Genomic DNA, 6,790 nt, shown 5'->3' with positions numbered 1-6,790 from the left:
CCATCTGGGAACTCTTCTTGTTTAGCACTGTAATAACACAAACACTAAATCCTCCTTCTCTTGTGCTGTTTTGTAGCAGTGTGTACACCTGAGACTGTCACCTGTCTGTCTGTCCTGCACTCTCTCTCTGTTTCTTTCTCTCTGATTGTGGAATAAAAGTATGAACATGTATTTATAAGTTACACTTGTGTTTGAATCCTGCAGCTTATCACACATTTGATTTCCATGTGTGACAACTGCAAGTGTCCAGAGTGAGGACAGACTGAGGGACCCACTGCTGCACATCATCTGTGAGGCTTTGCACCCCTGATGATCCACCAGGACAAACTCAGCAGTGTGTGAGGAAGAGGAGGAGGAAGAGCCAGCAGCAGCTGACAGATGGAGAGAATAGACAGACTGTTCCCTGTTTGTGAAGGACTGCTAGGAAAGTTTAACATAACTAATTGTCTGTCCTGAATCAGTCTTATTAGGTAATGTTCAAATAATGTTATCATCCCAGTGTTTTCAGTGTGGGAGAAAGTACTCAGGGCCTTCAAGTTACACACTATGAAAGGCAGCAACAAGTTTAATATTCAGAAACCTAAAGTATGTATCAGCAGCAGAATGGAGCTGAAATAAATGTTTGTTTCAGTTCTATGAAGCTTTGAGTATTTTGGATTAGTAGCACTGCTGTGTTTGTTGCATCATATTGCTGTAACTGTTTATATGCTTTATATATTCTGAGGTAAGTTGATCTATAGTGTTACATCATATTCTATAAGGATGTTATGTGTTTGTAGACTTTCTGCCCAGTTTGACCCATTTAGCAGAAGTCAGCCTGTTTAAGGCTCTGATATCTATTCTGTATGACTTAAAGCAGTTATGACATGCTCTGATTTTCTCACCCAATAAAGGAATATTTAATATATCAGTCTACTCTTCATTTTATCAGAAACAGTTATCACAGTTTGTACATTTTCTTTTATAAATATATGTAAGCAATGAGCCAAATTTAGCAATGCCAACATACTGAAGGAACAACATTTGTCTCTTATATATGATACACCTATATATGCACTGTCAAAGATACTTCTCTTTGAGTGAAGATTTAAGGTGATAAGACATATAGATAACTGCAACTTGAATCTGTACTGAGGCTCAGTATTTGACACAGAGTTCATGTTCACTGCTGTAATAGCTAATAATGATTAATATAATAACTATAATATTGGCCATATTATATTTACATTACCAAAGTGATATGACTTTAGTCTCATGAACAACATTAGCTAATTGTTATTTACTAACTAATCTTAAATGACTGTTCATTACAGAAATGAAGCCCAAAAATCATGTTTTACTGTCCTGTGGTCTCAGCCTCAGATACTTATCAAATCACACAAAGCTCTTGTAGAAACAAACAAACAAATGAACAAAATATGTTCTCCTTCATTTCTGTCAAACAAAGTTGTATGACACGTTTCCAGCGGTTAGTATCATGGTTGCTAGGCAACCTGGGAAGCGCGACGGAGACTAGACCGTCCCATACAGACAAACTTGCCGTTTATTTTGCAAATTGAGCTCAACACTGCCCCTAGCGTCCTGGAGCACTTCCGTTGTGATTTGGAGTTTGCATGTGTTTTGGAGTTTGCATGTGTTTTGGATTTTGCAAGTGTTTTGGAGTTTGCAAGTGTTTTGGAGTTTGCAAGTGTTTTGGATTTTGCAAGTGTTTTGGAGTTTGCAAGTGTTTTGGATTTTGCAAGTGTTTTGGAGTTTGCAAGTGTTTTGGATTTTGCAAGTGTTTTGGAGTTTGCATGTGTTTTGGAGTTTGCAAGTGTTTTGGATTTTGCAAGTGTTTTGGAGTTTGCAAGTGTTTTGGATTTTGCAAGTGTTTTGGAGTTTGCAAGTGTTTTGGATTTTGCAAGTGTTTTGGAGTTTGCAAGTGTTTTGGATTTTGCAAGTGTTTTGGAGTTTGCAAGTGTTTTGGATTTTGCAAGTGTTTTGGATTTTGCAAGTGTTTTGGATTTTGCATGTGTTCTGGAGTTTGCATGTGCTTTGGAGTTTGTACGTGCTTTGCCTCTCAGGGCCACCGTACACATGGGTTACACATGTGTCAAATGTCTCCATCATGAAAGATATCAGGTCATCTTGAGCCACAAAAACATTCCTATCATGAGGTCGAAGCTGGAATCAGTTTGTTGCAGAGGGACGTTTATATAACCCATATTTATCCAGTTAAAGTCACATTGAAATTCAAAAATGTCTTTTCAAGAGTCGTCTGTCCAAGAGGAGCAGAAACAAATATAACAACAGTTATTTAAGGCTGTTTTAAAGGCCACAAAGGAGCAGATTGGTTATAATGCAGCTGCTTCACAGGAATAAAGATGAAACACTGTTTTTATTTCATGTGTAACACCTTTCAATCATGTGTTGACTAAAGTCTATTGACCAGTATAAGTAAAGACATCACACACACACACATGGAAACACTGAAACCTGTTTTTGTGCAGCAGCGGTCCCAGCTGCTCGCCTTTATCTAGACTGGGTCGGCTGCTTATCTCAATATAATCAATGTTTAAAGTTCTCAGTGTTTCTGTGTTGCTTCAGTATAGGATCTCCCAGCATCATCACTGTGCTGTCCAATCATTGTGTGCTAGGTTACCCTTATAGTGCAATGTGTGTTTGCACAAAGAGAAGCATGTGTGTCAAATATAAATAAGCACAGAACAGAAAAAGCTGCCAGTTTCTTCTATTTAGAGTCAAGTTAGTGTTTTGTGTCTTTGTTTGAGGCCCAATGTCAAGCAGAGGTGTGTGTAACTGGACTGCTCTGTTATATGTGTGAAATGTGTGCTTTCAGCATCATCTTCGTCACTGCTGATTCCTTTGTGTCATCATGTGTTGAGAAGAGAGAACAGTTATAACGGAGGAGCAACAGGAAGCCCTGAAATCTGCATCAACAAGGAAGTGTTGGCTCACCAGTGATCCCAGCAGAGCCACTGGTTTGGCTCCAGTTGTTCTAGATTCAATGATGTTGTTCCTACAGATACATGTTAGCATCTTTATTATAGTAAAGTCTTGTAATGTGAAGCTAGAAACAAGGCAGGAAACAGCTCCATGATCTGATCTTAATGATGTTGTTTTTATTTCTGTCTTTCAGAACTGGATTGAAACTATCAAAGGTCTAAAACAGCCTCAACCCTCCCAAAGACAAACTTTACACACGTCATCTTTCAGCTACAATCTTTGTTGCAGGGATCTTCTGCCAAACAAGGCTGAGAGAAGATTTCTTACAGCTGTCATGTTGATGCTGTTTCAATCTTTGGGCAAACACACTCATATATTAGGGCTGATATCAGGGCTGCACAAGTTCTTTGTGATCATGAATAATAGAAGTGTGCCTGTTGAAGATCATGTTTCTACATGATTATATGTCCTGTTATTGTTCTGTATTATATTCAGCTTTCAGCATCCTTTCCCAGCCCCTGTTACACCATCCATACAAAGCCAATCTGACTGTGAGCCAATGTGTTTGATAGTTTGTGTTGGATCAATAGATTTGACAGACTTGGTTCTCATCCAGAGGGAAACAGTCCAAATTCAGATCTAATGAAATGATGGAGGCTGTTTCCTACCACGGTGCTAATGTGTGACTAACAAGGCTCATGGTCTCCAGCAGACAAGCGCCTGGAATGAGGTGAGCTGAGTGTTGCTTTGGTGGGTCTGTGCCCACGTCATGCATCAGGATTCATATTGGCAATAGTTCATATCTCTGTTCTTTAGCCTTCATCACAAAGCTGTGAAGGAAAAACAAACATCTAACAGGATTTGATGGATGCAAAGTCCACTGAGCTCTTTGTCATTTACAAACTTGTCCAACCAACAAGAGCACAGATGAAAACACAGTGACACTTAAAGGATTTTGCCATATATGAGCATAGATTACTTTCATATAGATTTTCAATGCAGGCTTTTGGTGAGCCGCTGGGTTGTGTCTAATAATCATCTCAGCATTTTACAATAGAATAGCTCTTTATTAGCTCTTCATTTATTGTTATTGGACATGAAACAAGGAAGCTGTGTTTCTCATTGGATGTTAGTTTCATGTTCATCAGGATCATTTTCTAAAGAGCTGATATTTAGACCATTTACTGCACTGGCTGCAGTGTGTGTCGGGCGGCGGCCAGGAGCGGAGGCCCTGGCGGACCGATCCCCGGCTGCCAAGACTGGCAATAGGGACATGGAATGTCACCTCTCTGGTGGGGAAGGAGCCTGAGTTAGTGCGTGAGGTTGAGAAGTACCGGCTAGATATAGTCGGGCTCACCTCACGCATGGCTTGGGCTCTGGAACTAGTCTCCTGGAGAGGGCTGGACTCTGTCTCAGTCTGGAGTTGCCCCTGGTGAGAGGCGGCGGGCTGGGGTGGGTATTCTATCCCCCGGCTTGCTGCCGGCACGCTGGGGTTTTTCCCAGTGGATGAGAGGGTTTGTTCCCTGCGCCTCAGGGTCGGGGAACGGGTCCTGACTGTCATCTGCGCTTATGCGCCGAGTAGCAGTTCAGAGTACCCAGCCTTCTTAGAGTCCCTGGGGGTGCTGGAAGGTGCCCCACCTGGAGACTCTGTTGTCCTACTGGGAGACTTCAATGCTCACGTGGGTAACGACAGCGAGACCTGGAGGCGTGATTGGGAGGAACGGCCTCCTGATCTGAACCCGAGTGGTGTTTTGTTATTGGACTTCTGTGCAAATCACAGTTTGGCCATAACGAACACCTTGTTCGAACATAAGAGTGTCCATAAGTGCACGTGGCACCAGGATGCTCTAGGCCGCAGGTCGATGATCGATTTTGTAATCGTATCACCAGACTTGCGACCATATGTTCTGGACACTGGGTAAAGAGAGGGGCTGAGCTGTCAACTGATCACCACCTGGTGGTGAGTTGGATCAGGTGGCGGGGAGGACGCTGGACAGACCCGGTGCACCTAAACGCGTGAGTGAGGGTGTGCTGGGAACGTCTAGCAGAGGCCCCAGTCCGCGAGATCTTCAACGCACACCTCCGGCAGAGCTTCAACAACATTCCGAGGGAGACGGGGACATTGAGTCCGAATGGACCATGTTCAGCGCCTCCATTGCCGGCTGCTGCGCATTGAGCTGCGGCCGCAAGGTGGTTGGTGCCTGCCGTGGTGGTAATCCCGAACCAAATGGTGGACACCAGAGGTGAAGGGAGCCACCAGGCTGAAGAAGGAGTCCCATCGGGCTTGGTTAGCCTGTGGGACTCCAGAGGCAGCTGACAGGTATCGACAGGCCAAGCGGAATGCGGCTCGGGCAGTGGCTGAAGCAAAAACTCGGGTGTGGGAGGAGTTCGGAGAGGCCATGGAAAAAGACTTTCGGACTGCCTCAAGAGATTCTGGTAAACCGTCAGGCGCCTCAGGAGGGGAAAGCGGTGCTCTACCTGCACTGTGTATAGTGCTGGCGGTGCGCTGCTGACGCCGACTGAGAAAATTGTCAGGCGGTGGAAGGAATACTGAGGACCTCCTTAATCCCACTGACACGCCTTCCGAGGAGGAAGCAGAGTCTGGGGATGAGGGAATGACCCGCCAATTTCTGGGGTCGAGGTCACTGAGGCAGTTAAACAACTCCTCGGTGGCAGAGAGCCCTGGTGTTGATGAGGTCCGCCCGAGTTCCTGAAGGCTCTGGACGTTGTAGGGCTGTCCTGGTTGACACGCCTCTACAATGTTGCGTGGAGATCAGGGCAGTACCCCTGGACTGGCAGACCGGGGTGGTGGTCCCCATCTTTAAGAGGGGAGACCGGAGGGTGTGTTCCAACCACAGGGGATCACACTCCTCAGCCTCCTGGGAAAGTCTATGCCAGGGTGTTGGAAAGGAGAGTTCGTCCGTTAGTCGAACCTCGGATACAGGAGGAACAATGCGGTTTTCGTCCTGGTCGCGGAACACTGGACCAGCTCTTTATCCTCTCGAGGATACTTGAGGGTGCATGGGAGTTTGCCCAACCAGTCTACATGTGTTTTGTGGACTTGGAGAAGGCATTCGACCGTGTCCCTCGGGTGTCCTGTGGGAGGTGTTATGGGAGTATGGGGTGTCTGGCCCACTGCTACGGGCCATTCGATCCCTATACAACCGTTGTAAGAGTTTGGTTCGCATTGCCGGCAATAAGTCGGACTTGTTTCCGGTGAGTGATGGCTCCGCCAGGGCTGCCCTTTATCACCGATTCTGTTCATAATTTTATGGACAGGATTTCTAGGCGCAGCCAAGTGGCGGAGGGCTTCCACTTGGTGGCCTCAGAATCTCATCTCTGCTTTTTGCGGATGATGTGGTTCTGATGGCTTCATCGGTGGGGGCCTCCAGCTCGCACTGGAACGGTTCGCAGCCGAGTGTGAAGCAGCAGGAATGAGGATCAGCACCTCCAAATCTGAGGCCATGGTTCTCAGCCGGAAAAGGTGGAGTGCCCACTCCGGGTCGGGATGAGTTCCTGCCCCAAGTGGAGGAGTTCAAGTATCTCGGGGTCTTGTTCGCGAGTGATGGGAGAAGGGAGCCGGAGATCGACAGACGGATTGGTGCTGCGGCTGCAGTGATGCGGACGCTGCACCGGTCCGTCGTGGTGAAGAGGGAGCTGAGTGTAAGCGAAGCTCTCAATTTACCGGTCGATCTACGTCCCGACCCTCACCTATGGCCACGAGCTGTGGGTAGTGACCGAAAGAACGAGATCATGGATACAAGCGGCAGAAATGAGCTTCCTCCGAAGGGTGGCTGGCCTCTCCCTTAGAGATAGGGTGAGAAGTTCGCCATCCGGGAGGGGCTCA

This window comes from Oreochromis aureus, linkage group 3 (assembly GCF_013358895.1).
Source record: "Oreochromis aureus strain Israel breed Guangdong linkage group 3, ZZ_aureus, whole genome shotgun sequence".
NCBI lineage: Eukaryota > Metazoa > Chordata > Actinopteri > Cichliformes > Cichlidae > Oreochromis > Oreochromis aureus.
This window is presented reverse-complemented; position numbering follows the sequence as displayed.